General features: G+C 52.8%; 1 protein-coding gene across 1 annotated transcript in view; it reads left to right on the top strand.

Moving 5' to 3' along the window:
* Positions 1-14,835, top strand: part of ZBTB46 (zinc finger and BTB domain containing 46) — a 34,039-nt gene that overhangs the window by 15,247 nt on the left and 3,957 nt on the right. The gene's annotated exons all lie outside the window — the stretch shown is intronic.

The following is a 14,835-nucleotide window of genomic DNA, read 5'->3' as shown; positions in this document are numbered from 1 at the left end:
CACCTTGAGTGTCTCCAGCTAAATTCCAGTTGCTCACAGCAAATAACAGAGTACCCTAAGGAGCGGGTGAGGTACAGCGGTGCTGGCCGAGGGTCCCCAGGCGCCGGCCTGGGAGGGTGCCACGCCCCCTCGGCTCGGGTGCCCTGACACCATCCATCCTGGGTGCCCGGGTCCTGGGTGTCTGGGGCAGTGTGACCGTGTCTCCGGCGTCCCGAGAGAAATGCTCTGCTGGGTTGGTGTCTGTGAGGGAGAGTCGGGTGTGGCCCCGTTTCCCTCTTCGGGGCAGAGTGACACACCCCAAAACAGGCGGCTCTGAGTGCAGAGGGCGTGGGAAGGGCCCCGTCCCAGGGCCCTGCGGTCCAAGCGTGTACGGCTGGCGGGGCTGTGTGTGGGTCCCTGAGCACCGCTGAAGTAAGCAAGGGGAAAACTGCAGCCAGTGTTGGGGGTCTGGGGAGCGTGTCTTTCATTTTTACTCTAATCTTAAAAACAATATTTTCACGACTTTGTTTTCACGAGCACTAAAATATCCTAAGGGTTGTGATGAAAATTGCTTGTGGCTAATAAAGTCTGACCGTGGAGAATAGCATCACGTTCTCTTTATTTATTGTGCCGGGTCCGAGGCAGGTGGGACGCCAGGGCGGTTGTAGGACTTGGCTGTGAAGTCAGATCCAGGGGTGCATCCCCGAGGCTGTTGGACACACTTTAGAAAATCCGCTTAGGCCTCATTTTTTGCATCTGAGAAATGGGAATGGCAACAGTCACTCACACAGTTGTTGTGAACGTGAAACGCGGGACACGTAAGCAAAGTGTGTTTGATAAACGCTCCACAACATTAGTCCATTTCCCGCTCAGCTCAAACCCTGAACTTGTCAGCAGACACTGTTGGGTTTGTGATGATCTGATAGCTTGAGGAGGTGGTCCTGGGGTATCTGCAGTATCTGGGGTTTAGAATCGGCGAGTCCGCAGGTGAACGTCCCACTGAGGGGACGGCTGGGCAGCTTCACAGACGTTGTGGAAGGAGCAGGCTGGGTGTGTAACTGCAGCGCTGGACACTTGTTCTGGCTCTTTCTGGACGCTCCCGTTGGTGAGGGTGAACCCCACGTGTCAGAGGCCCCGGGAGGCGCAGCAGCTCCTCCGGGGCTGAACCGCGTTGTCACGAGGGGGACGGTTTCTCGGTGTTTCTCCTCCTGTCCTCGTGTCTGGCAGCCTTCTCCTCCGGGGTGGGCCTGTTCCCCAGGCCTTTGGTGCTCTGTGCAGAGCTGTGCTAGGGATGGGGCAGGCGTCCGGGTGGCCCGAAAGCACTGGTGCACCCGCATTTGGTCAGGCCGTTAGCCGTGAGCCAGGGGTCTGACTGTGGGGCTCTGGGACGAGTGAGGCACAGGGAGAGATGCTCTCCACTTCCAAGGACCCCCCCCCCACCGTCCTCCGGCCCTGTCCCTGCAGAGGCCCAGACTCGGCCTGGCAGCAGGTGGGGCAGCTGGGCGGAGTCAGAGGGCAAGCGGTGACCCTGTCGGGTGGTCTGTTCCCAGTGGACACGCAGTCGGGCAGCCGCAGCACCCCGGGCACGTCCCCAGGCCCCGTGCGCGCACGTGCCCCCCTTCGCAGTTCGCAGGGAGCTGGGCGCGGGGGAGTACAACCCCATCCGCTCTATTTTTAGAACGTCCGTGACTAACCCGGGGTGAAGTCGACTAGTGGGTTTTGATACTTTGTTATTTCTATTATGTTTTAACCTCTTTGCTGTAAATACTCTAAATTTCCCACTTTTTTTGTTAGCTCTGCCCTTACGAGAGGGTTGAGAAGTTGGCGGCTGGGAGCTGGTGACTTGGGCCGTGTCCAGGGGGCCAGGCATGGGCTCCCATGTTCCCTCTGGCAGAGAGGTTGAAGGGCTTGCTGGAGGAATGGGTTGTTTTAGAACATTCTTTTCTGACATCCCAAGGAAAATCTGCCTGTTCTGGGCATACGCTAAAATGAGGAACGGAAGTATCCAGAGAAGAACTTCATTTTCCAAGACTGTGCGGTCACCTCCCTGTGGCAGGCGTTCCGTCCCTGGCGGGCAGGTGGGCAGGGGTGGCGAGCTGCCTTCCTGTGTTGAGCCGGGGCTGGGCGGCCCCTGCGGAGCGCCCGTGGGCGCATCTGCTCCGTGCTGTTCAGTTCACAGGCGCCGGCTTCTGTGCACGGATGCGACAAAGCATCAGGCCCCCCAGAGCCCCTGCATTCACCCCCTGCCACCGCTCTGCTTCCAGACGGGCCACGGTTTCCGTTCAGTTGCAGAAGTCGTCAGGGGTCGCCCGACGGGAGCGTGCGGATGGGGAGACCCCTCCTGGGTGCCGCCCACCCCTCCTGGGTGCCGCCCAGTGGCGACGTGAGCCCTGAGCCCAGGCGACCCCCAGTCCGGGGAGCACAGGGGACCTAAAAACACATTCAAAGGAGAAAACTGGATTCACACTGGGCACTACTGATGGCAAAGCAGTGGCACCGCCCCCCGGGCTCCAGTATGGAGACACCCCCAAGCTCGGTGGGCGCAGAGCCTGGTGCACTTCCTCTGGGGAGGCCCGGAAGGGAGATGGGAGCCCTGCGCTGCTGTGTTGGGGGTCCCTCGCCCCTGGTCCGGTTCGAGGGCGTTGAGGGGGCTATTTCCTGGCTCCGGCCCCCAGGCTCCTCAGGTTGTTAACAAGATTTTTCCAGGGCTGAGCCTTTCGTTTTGTGATATTGGGGGGCCCGTAGGACTGGCGTCCCAGTAGCCATGACTCGTGGTTGGAGGAGCGGGGGAGGGCACGTCCCCGTCGTGATGTCTGACGGTGGCAGCTGTGTGGCGTGGGGTGTGCTGTGTGGGGCTCTCGGCCCTGCTGGGTCGTCCTGGTCTTGAGGGGGCGAGCCCTGCGGTGCGTCAGCGTGGCCTGCCGGGCATGCAGTGTTGAAGAAGAAAGGGGTCGTGGTCGCAGATGTTCAAATTAAATGCAGCAAATCCGCAGGCTGTGCAGAGCCGTAACCGATGGTCCTTTCTGGAAGGTTCTGGAGCCTCCGAGAAAACCCGACTTTCCTTGCTTTCCCAAGTCTGATAGCGTTTGGCTTGGCAATTAAGTTCCACAGATGGTTTCGTTGCTGGATCATCACTGTTTAACTGATTTCTCCATAAGAGGACTTTTGTACTTTTTGTTTTGATTCAGTTTAAGTTGATTCTTTTGCTCTTATTACGTTTGCAACAGGCGGCTGGCATCCCACCGGTTAAAAGTCACTGTTCACTGAATAGAAACCGTGACCAGCATGTTCATGGCACACAAATGGAGCTATTTCCCTGAGCTGTGTTTGTGGGTGTGTGTTGATCCGGGAGGGACCTTGAAAAATGCTGAGAGAACATGAGTAACTTTGATTTCACGGGGATGAAGTGGAGATGAAGCAGCCGCCCTGGGTATTGGGGGCTGAGTGCCCGAGGGGCGGCGCCGTCCCCAAACTCCCAGAAACCCCGACTGTCCTGCGCACGTCGCCGCCACGGCTCCGGCAGCAGTCGAGGATTCCTCCTGACGGCGATGGGCAGTGCTGCCCTGTCTGGCTGGAAGGATGTGCTGCTATGGAGGAGAGCTCAGACCTGGGGTGGTGGCGGGCGGGATCTGCCCTGGACCGGGGGGCCACCAGCCGCGGGCTTCCCCCGCCCAGCTTTTCTCCGGGGACGCCCCCGACATCTATCGGGGGACAGTGGCAGCTGAGTTCGCTCTGATTGTGGCTGAAAGAGTATTTCCTTCTGGTGTTTAAAATGATCAAGGATTTTACTTGAGTCTGGCTTGATCCTGGAATCTTAAGCAATCTCTTATGAAAGGGCATTTGATGGAAGTATTACCACCCTTTTAGGTAAATAGTCAGGTCGACACACCACGAAGGACTTTCCAGAAGATCCTTCTTCAAGCACAGGTGAGCGTGTGCCATGTCCACGCCACAGGTTCTGACTTCCTGTGCAGACACCCCATTGTAATCACGTTGCTTCTGGGAGAGAGATCCCGCCCCAGACAAGTCACGTGTGGACACCCTGGCGCTTGGGAGTGGCAAGCTGATAGAAGCCCCCAAACGCCCTCGCCCACGAGATCCGGGCCTCGCCACATGGCAGCGCACGGCTCACCGCAGGATAGCCAAGGACGGTGCTTCCTGAACTCTCTACAGCCCGCCAGCTGGTGTCCGTTCACGTGGGTGAGACTCGTTTCCTGTGTCCCCAGGGCCTGGCGCCAACCCGAGTCACCTCCCTCCAGCCCCTCCACCCTCCTGCACTCAGAGCCCGGGATGCCCGCTCTGGGGACCGGCCAGACGGAGCCCAGGGAGCCGGCCACCTCCCCAGCCCAGGTAAGACGGGAGGGCGGCCAGCCACGTCGGGGCAGCCCCGGCCAGACGCCCGTCCACCGCGCATGTCCTTGTGGGCATGGCGCCCCAGAACCCGCGTGCTCAGCATGTCCTGGGCGAGCCTGTGTGGTCACAGCTGCTTTCCCGTCCACCCTCTGCTCCACAATCCCCTCGGCCCCATGTCACTCAAAGTGACACAGGTGTCAGCTTTGCAGTAATAGTTGCAACATGCTGTATGAAGTTAAATCTGTTTTGATATTTAAATTAAAATAGTTTTTGGAGGCATTTCCCCCCTAATATACAGACTGATACAGCAGCAGGTTAAAAACCCAGTTCCTCAAACTGAGCAGCGCTGGCCCGTCTCCACCAGGTTTTGCCCCGGTGCCGATGGCTGCGTGTTTGTCCCGAGGCGTCTGAGATCCACTTCCTGTGCCTCAGGTCACAGCTGCTTATTTAAAGACAGGTCTGTTAGGTTCCACTGTTTCCCTGAAGGAAAAAATATTTAAGGAGGGAGAGCTTGAGCACATATTTTGTAATTTGAAATAAATCAAATGCTATTCCCCGTGCGTTTGAAAACAGGATGGTTTTGGTGGGAGGGGCAGGCGTTCGGTTGACGTGGAGTTTTCGCGCGTCCGTTCATCAAGAATTAACTGCAGCTTCCTTTCCAGACGCGTGGCGGTTTCCGTGCGGTGACTGGACGGGGACACAGTGAGTAGGGGGTGACGCGCGTCTGCACTCCAATCTTCCCGATTCCATCGCGTCCCGACGGCCTGTAACTCATCTGTCTCTCCCTCTAGGTCGACGTCCCTCGGACCGGGAGGCCTGGGCCGAGGGACGGGCCCCTCCGGAGGTGGCTCCAGCAGGTGCCTGGGGTTTCCACGGGGTCCGCCGGCCCGGCCAGGATGACCAGGGTCTCCTTCTGGCTCATTGTGTGGCCAGGAGCACTTTCACGGCCTCGATGGACTTGCCCAGGGCTCCACCCTGAAGTCAGCTAAGGAGCCCCAAGGAGACGGACGCCTCCGCTGCGGACAATGGTTTTGAGGCGGCCATGATGGAACAGGCGCTTGGCACTTGGGGGCGGACGCTTGCACGGGCCTCTCTGCCGCGGGCAGCCTGGCGTCGGGTCCAGGTGGCCAGCAGGTGATGGCAGAGCTGGCACCAGGCGTCGGTGTGAGCCTTTAGAACGGTCACTTCCCAATCCTTCACCAGGCCTGGTGAAGGCCTTTCAGTGCCCAGTGTGGGCAGGTAGGACAGGTGTACCTCCAGCCTCCAGGCAGTGGGGAGTGCCAGGTCTTGGAACAAAAGGTCTCTGAGCCCGTTCCCTTCCAGAAAGATGTGAGGATGAAGCCCAGCCTCCACGACCTCGGAGTGCCCTGCCTGCCGCATGTGAGGGAGACAGAGTTACCAAACTGGCTGCCTCTCAGAAAGAGCACATTGTCCCTGCTGGTGTCCAGCCGCCCTGGACACGTTGGGCCCACGTCTGCGGGTGGCTGAGGGTGCAGCGACTCCAGGACCCTTGGCCAAGCAGCAGGTGGACTTAGGAAGGAAGCAGGCGGCCCATGCCAGGTTCCGAATTCCTGGAGTTGCCAGGCCCATTCCCAGCCCCTGTGGCCGTGGCCATGGTCAGGGCGTGATCCACGTGCAGCTCAGGCTGCCCACCTGCCCCAGTCCCTGCAGTCTTTATAATCATTAGATGAGTTCTGAAGATGGAGAAAAGTTGGGCTTTGAGAGAGGCCCAGGATGCTTGTTGCCAAGGTGACCTCACCGGAGCAGTGTCCCCGGGAGTTCAAAGATCTGTCGGTGGTGTCACTCCTTCTGAGAGGGTTTATTAAGTGCCTGTTTGCATATAAACAACATTTCTGAGAAAAGGAAGCTTTCCTTTCCTTTTTTGCTGGTCACGGTGGGATTTTTGGCTGTTAGGTCGCAGAGATTGTGTGTCCAGACGGGGTTACGCTGTTGTAGAATGCACGTGTGCACCACCCACGTTGGGCCCTGGGTTACCTGCGCCCCCAGGGATGCGACCCTGTGGCTGCTTCCCTGTTACTTGCTCGCTTGTGGGACTTTTCCCTGCGTGGGTGGAGTGTGACCTGCGCCTGCAAGGAAGCCTGCCCTGTGGAGAGGCCCCGCACTGTTGTGCGAAAAGGCTTTGTTAATTTTTTTAAATAATGAAGAAATTTCAGAAAGTTTCCGTTGTACCTAAAAGAAATAGGTTTGTTCATTGAAGCAGTATTTACAATATCCAAGATATGGAAACAACCTGAGTGTCCATCAGTGGATGAATGGATAAAGAAAATTCAGTGTGTATACACACACACACACACACACGTGGGATATTACTCAGCCATAAAAAAGAATGAAATAATGACACTTGCAGCAACATGGATGGATCTAGAGCTTATCATACTAAGTGAAATAAGTCAGACAGAGAAAGACAAATACTGTATGATTTCACTTACATATGGAATCTAAAAACAAAAACAGACAAACAAAAAAAACAAACAAACCGGGCTTCCCTGGTGGCGCAGTGGTTGAGTCTGCCTGCCGATGCAGGCGACGCGGGTTCGTGCCCCGGTCCGGGAGGATCCCACATGCCGCGGAGCGGCTGGGCCCATGATCCATGGCTGCTGGGCCTGCGCGTCCGGAGCCTGTGCTCCGCAATGGGAGAAGCCACAGCAGTGAGGGGCCTGCGTACCGGAAAAAAAAAAAAAAAAAAAACCCATAGGTACAGAGAACAAACAGTTTGGTGATTTCCAGGGGTGGGGGTGGGAGAAATGAATGAACTGTTTTGGTGCATTTTTTAGTTTCCATGAGTTGAATTTCTTTTTCAGATATAGAGAGAAAGAGAGATAATATCTTTTCTTTTAAAAAAGATGTATAGATGGTAAAGTGATGGGAACATAGGAAACATTTTAAGATAGATGGCCCCTGAGTTTGTTCTTAGTTCTAACATTATTTCCCTTAAAACAGTACTGTCATCCAACATAAGAAATTTTAAGCAAGTTCATTTAGGTATTCCATTGCTTACATTTTATTGAATTTCTCATTGAAATATCCTGGCTCAGGAATTGATTTCAAAGAGTTTTGAAAAATTTATCAATATGTAATGTTAATCTTTCTTGAATACAAAGGATTGCAATAATAAAAGGTTGGTAATTTAGGTCTCTTTACTGCCACAAAACTTGCTCCATGTCTACAAGTTTACTGTGGGCTTCCTGGCCTATTACCACTTTCACAAAATGTGACTGGGTGACCTCACAAACTTGTGTACCAACCATGTGCTGTAGGGTGTGTGTGCATGTGTGTGTGTATGTGTGTAGAAATGGGGACTCCTACTTGATTGGGGATACTAACTTACTGTTTAGACTGCATTTAAAATATTTAAGAATCCAGTCTGGATCATTGTCAGTTTGGTGGTTGCACATAACTCAGGAGCTAAGAAAAGGCACTAATTTATTTTAAAGAAAGAATTCTGAAATAAAATTTGAATTTCCAGTTTTAACCATGACTAGCTTGTATTGGGCTTACCCTCCAGGCAAAAACTACCTGAAAAGCTGGCCTCCCAAAACCACGCACACATATACATACATACACACACTTACATACACATATACACAAATATAGACACACACATAGACACACACACACACACATCCTGGGGAGCAATCAGTGCAGGTGGGACGTGAAGGCTACAGTCCTTGAGGGAAGGAAGAATCTGTAAAAAAGAGTCCAGCGAACCTGCTGGAACTGAAAATACAATGTGTGAGGCTGGGATCCATTAAGTAGTTTACAGCAGTCTGGGTACCACCTGAGACAGGACGAGGAGACTGGAAGACAGAGCGATGGAGAGGATCCAGGCTGAAGCTTAGGAAAGAAAAGCATGGGGACAAGCAAAGACACACAGAGGAGCAGTGCAAATGTCTAATACATGTGTAATTGGGGTCCAGAGGAGAGAGGAGAGAAAATGGAGCAGAAGCAGTACCCGAAGAGACAATAGCAGAGAACGTTCCAAAACTGATGAAAGATATCAATCCACAGATTCAAGAAGCTCAGCAAACCCAAAGCAGGATGAACACTAAAATAAAACAACCACCAAAAAACAAAACTGGGCATGTTGTAGTCAAACTACTGAAAACCAAAGACAAAAATAAAAATCTTGGTCTTCCCTGGTGGCGCAGTGGTTAAGAATCCACCTGCCAATGCAGGGAACACGGGTTCGAGCCCTGGTCTGGGAAGATCCCACATGCCACGGAGCAACTAAGCCCATGCGCCACAACTACTGAAGCCCGTGCACCTAGAGCCCATGCTCTGCAACAGGAGAAGCCACTACAATGAGAAGCCCGTGCACCGCATTGAAAAATAGCCCCCGCTCGCCACAACTAGAGAAAGCCCACGCACAGCAGCAAAGACCCAACACAGCCAAAAATAAATAAATAAATATTTAAAAATATAAAGGTTTTTTAAAAAAAAAAATCTTAGAAGCAGCCAGAGGAAAAAGACATTAAGAGGAACAACATCGAGATTGACATCTGACTTTTCAATGGAAACGATGGCGCTAGTCTCTGAGGCGCTGCAGAAATGCCGAGACCAGTATTCTATACCCAGCAAAAGTATCCCCCAGAGACCAAGGCTACGTGATGACAATGTCACACAAAGAAAAGAAAACCGAGGGGATTCATTGCCGGCCGACAAGAAGTACTAAAAACCAGCCCTCCGTAGAAAGATCTTAATCATTTAAGGCAATATTTACGGCTCCTTGTGGGGTTTTTGACTCAAATCGGAGCATAACGCATGACACAAACAGCACAAAGGGGGGAGGCGGGGGCGGCAAGCTTGGCCGTTGGATGAGTCTTGCCTTTTCTACAAAGTTGCAATGAATAATGGCAAAAATCATCACGTACAGCTCAAAGGCTTATGAAGAGAAGAATGGGATAATGCGTGATTAATATGAAAGCAACAAGCAAGGAAGTTTAAAGGAACAAAACCATAAAAGGACAGAATAGAACACACATAGGGAGATGGTAGACGTCACCCAACTCTACTAATAAGCCTGTTATTACCAATGGACTGAACACTGCAGGAAAAAGAAAAGATTATCAGCTTGCTTTTTAAAGAAAATTTGTTGTTTGTAGATAACATGCTTTGTAGATAAGAGCACAGAAAGGTTTCAAGCAAAAAGATAAAAAAGAGAAAGCAAGGAAACACCAGCCTAAAGAGGCTTATTGATGTCAGCAGCAAAGTAAACTGGGAGGGGTGTTGCTCTAAGGCCACTACACGATGACAAGAGAGTTCAGTGGGAAACGCAGACCCTGAAATGCATAGGCTTGCTTCTTAAACATATGGAGTGAAAATTGACAGCACTAAAAGGAGAAACAAGTCCACAATTAGAGTTGAGAATTTTAAACAAATTTCCTCAGTAACTGATAGATCAGCATACAAAATGTCAGTAAGGATGGAGAAGGTTTGGACACAGTTTTCACATATTAACCTGGAATTCCTGGAATAAACCCACTGAGTCACAAGATGCTGTTCTTTTTCTATACAGTTGGACTCAGCTTGCTATTTTGTTCAGGAGTTTTGCATCTTTTTTCAGAGAAGTATTGGCCTGTAACGACATGGTTAACCAAGTCATACATTGCACCAGACAAGTGCAGAACATTCCAAATGCACAGGAAACATTTACAAGATAGACCAAGCGGGAATGTGACGCAGGTCTCAGCAAATCCCAAAGGATGGAATCATGCGGACTGTGCTCTCTAACCTCAGTGAAATTAGATTGAAAAAATCAACAATAGAAAGATACTAGAATAAGTCACAATGGAAATTATAAAATATTTTGAACTGAATGATAATTAAAATTCAACATATCAAAACTTGTAGGATACACCTAAAGTGGTATTTAAGGGAAATTTATAGCTCTAGTTGCACTTATTAGAAAAGAAGGAAAGTTCTAATTTGGGCGGTCAAGAAGTGAGAAAAAGAATAGCAAATTAAACCCAAAGAAAGCTGGAGGAGCAAAACAGAGAGCAAATATCAATGAAACAGAAAGCAGACAGACAATAGAAAAATGACCAAAGCCAAACGCCGGTGCACTGAAAGATGAATGAAACAGACAAACTCCTATCACAGTGATCTGTAAAAAGAGAGGGAAGTTGATTGTCAATAAAAGGTATAAAAAAGATCATTGCTAAGATCCTATAGACGTTAGAATGATAGTAAGAGAATATCGTGAACAATTTTGTGCTAATACCTTTGACAAGTTGGAAGAAATGGGCAATTTCCCTGAAAAACACGGTGTATCAAAACTGAGCAGAGGGCAGCCCCGTTGGGCACACGGGGCTGCCCCTGCTTGTCTGGTCGTGGGGTGATCAGGCTGGGATTGTGACTCAGAGTGTGAGAGCTGGTAGAGGACAGGGTGGCTCTGGCTTGGTCGCCAGGAAGCTGTGCTCACAGCCCGGTTATTTGTCATCTCTTGGAATGCCCCCCACCCCCCCGCCCCGGGAGGGCAGCCCTGCCGTGGTCACAGGGCCCCAGACGCCGCAGGGTGCAGAGACTGGGAACAGGGTCAACGCAGACAGCGGGGGCTCCAGGGGAGGAGGGGCAGACGCCCAGCCTGACAGCGGCCGAGGGGGCCAGGCAAGGAGGCCGTGGGTGAGGGTCTGACTGGACCGTGACGTGGGCCCCGTCAAGGACGCTGGGGCGGGTGGTCTTTCCAACATGGGGACCCGAGTGAGCTGGATGCTGGCGCGGATGAATCTTGATTCCTGCCTCAGAATTAAGATGGGAATGACCACAAACCTAAACGTGGTTCGCAGGGGACGGTGGTGCTTGTGATCATGGTGATGGGCAAAGTTTCTTAAGCACTTGTTTTTTTTTTGCGGTACGCGGGCCTCTCACTGCTGTGGCCTCTCCCGCTGCGGAGCACAGGCTCCGGACGCGCAGGCTCAGCGGCCATGGCCCACGGGCCCAGCCGCTCCGCGGCATGTGGGATCCTCCCAGACCGGGGCACGAACCCGCGTCCCCTGCATCGGCAGGCGGGCTCTCAACCGCTGCGCCACCAGGGAAGCCCTAAGAACTTCTTAAGAAGCACTCGCGATGAAAGTTTGATAAAATTTTTTATTAAAAAAATTAACATATGGGACTTCCCTGGCGGTCCAGTGGTTAGGGCTTGGAGCTTCCGATGCAGGGGGCCCGGGTCCAATCCCTGGTCGGGGAACTAAGATCCCCTATGCCATGCAGTGCAGCCAGAAAATTAAAAAAACAAACACACACAAAATACCCCCAAGAATAAAACATCAAAGGAAAAGCAGCTCAGTGAAGGGTCAGAAGACGTGACAAGCACGTCACAGAAGAGGGCGTGCGAATGACCGGGACGAGGCGTCGGCGGCGGCTGGGAGACGCTGACACAGAAGAAGGCGTGCGAATGACCGGGACGAGGCGTCGGCGGTGGCTGGGAGACGCTGATTCCACTGGGGCCCACATGTTCTTCTCAGGTGCGCGTCCGGCAGAAGTGAGAGCCTGGCCCACTGCCCGTCGCTGCCGAACAGGCACGGGGTCCTGTGGTCACGTGGATGACAACCTGGCAACGAGCAAGGCCACACCTGGGTGTCAGGTCCCCACAGACCGAGTTGTAGCCCAGCGTTTGGTGATGGGTAGCCGAGCGGCCGTCGCCTGGGGTGGGTGGTACTGACCGGCCGCAGGCCCCTGGGTGTGCGGCGTCCTGTTCGGGTGGTGGTCCCCAGGCCTTCCTGCAGGTGAAAGCTCACCGAGAGGTACACGTAAGGTGTGTGCGCGTCACGTATGGTTCAAAACCTTCCGGAAGTAATTTGGACACGCCATAGCTTCACTAAGTTCTGACACACGATGAGTGGCGGCCGCGTGAATGTATAAATGGAAGAACAAAGTTTGGTCCACGTTAGAATCCCTTTCTGAAATGCACTTGAAGTGCAGTGTCTTGAGAATTACGATCAGAGGAAGAGTACAAATCCAGGACAGTGACGGACTAAGGACTTGAGTGCCTTCCGGAGGAGCCTCCCCTCCGCTCACCTGCCACCTGCCAGGGCCTTCCGTTCGCTGGCGGTCCCTTGGTGTCCTGTGCGTTATCGTGAAATCGTTCTGGAACGTTCACTCGTCAGTGACGTTTACGACAGGTCTGATTCTCTGCAGGGCTGCGCGGAGACGTGGCTTCCTCTAAGGCTGCTTTGCTGAGTGGTATTCTCGTATGTACGTTTCTGCAAAGTTGTAGCTCAGTGTTGCTGCACTTCATACTTTAGATAATCTGGTGCCAGCGTCTGACGTCACTTCCTCATTTGCAAGCTCGCCGTTCATCCTGGACACTTGGTTCCAGACAAAGGGGCTCCATTTTGAGGGCAGATGGGTAGAGAGTGTCTGTTTCAATTTGATGCTATTTGTGCTTTTTCATGTATTTCAATTACTTTTTCTCTATGTGGATTTTTAAGGCTTTATTAGTGTGTTTATGGGAGTCAAACTACCTGACGTTGAAAGGTTTTCTAAGACATATAGACTGTAAACCACGCGTTATGGAAGTGTTAGCTTCTTTCCCATGTGAAGTTATTATTATTATTATTATTATTATTTTTTTTTTTGCGGTACGTGGGCCTCTCACTGTTGTGGCCTCTCCCGTTGCGGAGCACAGGCTCCGGACGCGCAGGCTCAGCGGCCATGGCTCACGGGCCCAGCCGCTCTGCGGCATGTGGGATCTTCCCGGACCGGGGCACGAACCCGTGTCCCCTGCATCGGCAGGCGGACTCCCAACCACTGCGCCACCAGGGAAGCCCAATGTGAAGTTATTTTAATCATAACAGTCAATGAAAACTTTCCTCAGTACTGTTCATGAAAGTAGTGGGTTGCATGGTGCCCTCCACCCAAAAGACACGTGCACATCCTAATTCCTGGTACCTGTGAATGTGACCCTTTTTGGAAAAAGGGTCTTTCCAGACATAATTAAATTAAGGATCTTAAGATGACATCACCTTGGAATATCCAGTTGGTCCTAAATCCAGTGATGGGTGTCCTTATAAGAGACAGGAGACACAGACACAGAGGAGAAGCTATGAGAAGACGGAGGCAGAGACGGGAGAGATGCAGCCACAAGCCCAGGGCCGCCTGGGCCTCCAGAAGCTGGAAGAGGCAGGAAGGACCCTCCCCTGGAGCCTCTGAAGAGAGTGCGACCCTGCCCACACCTTGACCTCAGATGTATGGCCTCCGGGACAGAGAGGACAGGTGTCTGGTGCTTTAAGCTGCCCAGTTTGTGGATATCTGGGACTTCCCTGATGGCGCAGTAGGTTCAGAAGCCTGCAGCTGTGTGCCCAGTGGAGGCGTGGGGCGGGGGTCACGCTCATGTTCGCGCAGCTGAACTGTGTTTCTGGGGAAAAAGTACAGCACTTATGTTCAGAGATGAGTGTTTTTTTAACATGTAGGTCTGAATTGTTAAATGCAGCCTAGAGTAAATAAGTCAGATTTTAATTTTATGTTTATAGAAGCAAAATAGAAAGCAGAAAATAACTCAAAAAAGTTATTTGAAATAAAATAACCTAAAAGCTTGTCTCCTCACCTGCCTTTTCCATCCCAGAGTGGGTGGTGCACTTGCTGTGTTCCGTGCTGACGTGAAAACCGGGGTCTGTGCTGGGGGAACCGGCAGGAGGCAGGTGTGGAGGGCCGTGCTGCTGCCTCGTCGACCAGGCGGATTGGGCCGGGCCTGGTGGTCAGACAGGAAGGGAGACGTAGAGTGGGGGCTGCCAGGTGCGGTCCATCCAGACGTGCCAGGCTAGGTGCCCTTCCCTCTGTCCTGTCTTGGACCCTCACCCGGACCCACCTGTCTGCGGGCCCTCCGTGGGGAGGCTGGAGCTGCCACCCGGGAAGGGCTGCTTCCTCGTGGGTCCAAGAGCTGCCGGATGCTCTGGTCGCCCCTGCAGCTGGGACCCCGGCCTACAGCCTTGCAGGGAGCAGCTCTGCTAACAGCGGTGACCACCATCTGTGTCCCGCGTACCGGAGCATGGCCTTGGCCCCCGGGAGGACTGAGGGTGCGTGGCCCACGGGGCCCGACGGCCGGCATGGCCCACTTCTCAGGATTTCTCTCCAGGGGCAAAGGTTCCTTTGTAAGCACTTTGCTGAAGCATTGTTCACAAGGGTAAAGAAATGGAAACACTTTACATGTTTGTTGAACAAATCATGGTGTACTCGCACATTTCAGAACTTAACGGTTACAAATCGTAGCACGAAAATGTGGTCACAGCCGTCATGCTGTGAACTGTGGCCGCCTTGCGTGAAGGGGTACGGGCGACTGTCCATGCCTCTCGCCTCTCGTCTGCCCCAGCTCCCAGCCACATGCATGTCGAAAGCTCCTCCACGTGAGAAAATGCCTTACTTCTTAGGACAGGGCTTGGATTCTCAGAGACACCTGATGACTGCCCAGCCTTTGTGGGGACGTGGGGCCCCTTCTGGGTGCACAGACACCGTCAGGCAAGCGGGCGGCTGGGCCCCAGGGGTGGC

The sequence above is a fragment of the Grampus griseus genome (assembly GCF_964374135.1).
Source record: "Grampus griseus genome assembly, chromosome: 14".
Lineage (NCBI taxonomy): Eukaryota > Metazoa > Chordata > Mammalia > Artiodactyla > Delphinidae > Grampus > Grampus griseus.
Note: the sequence above shows the minus strand (reverse complement) of the source record. Positions and strands in the feature narration are given on the sequence as shown.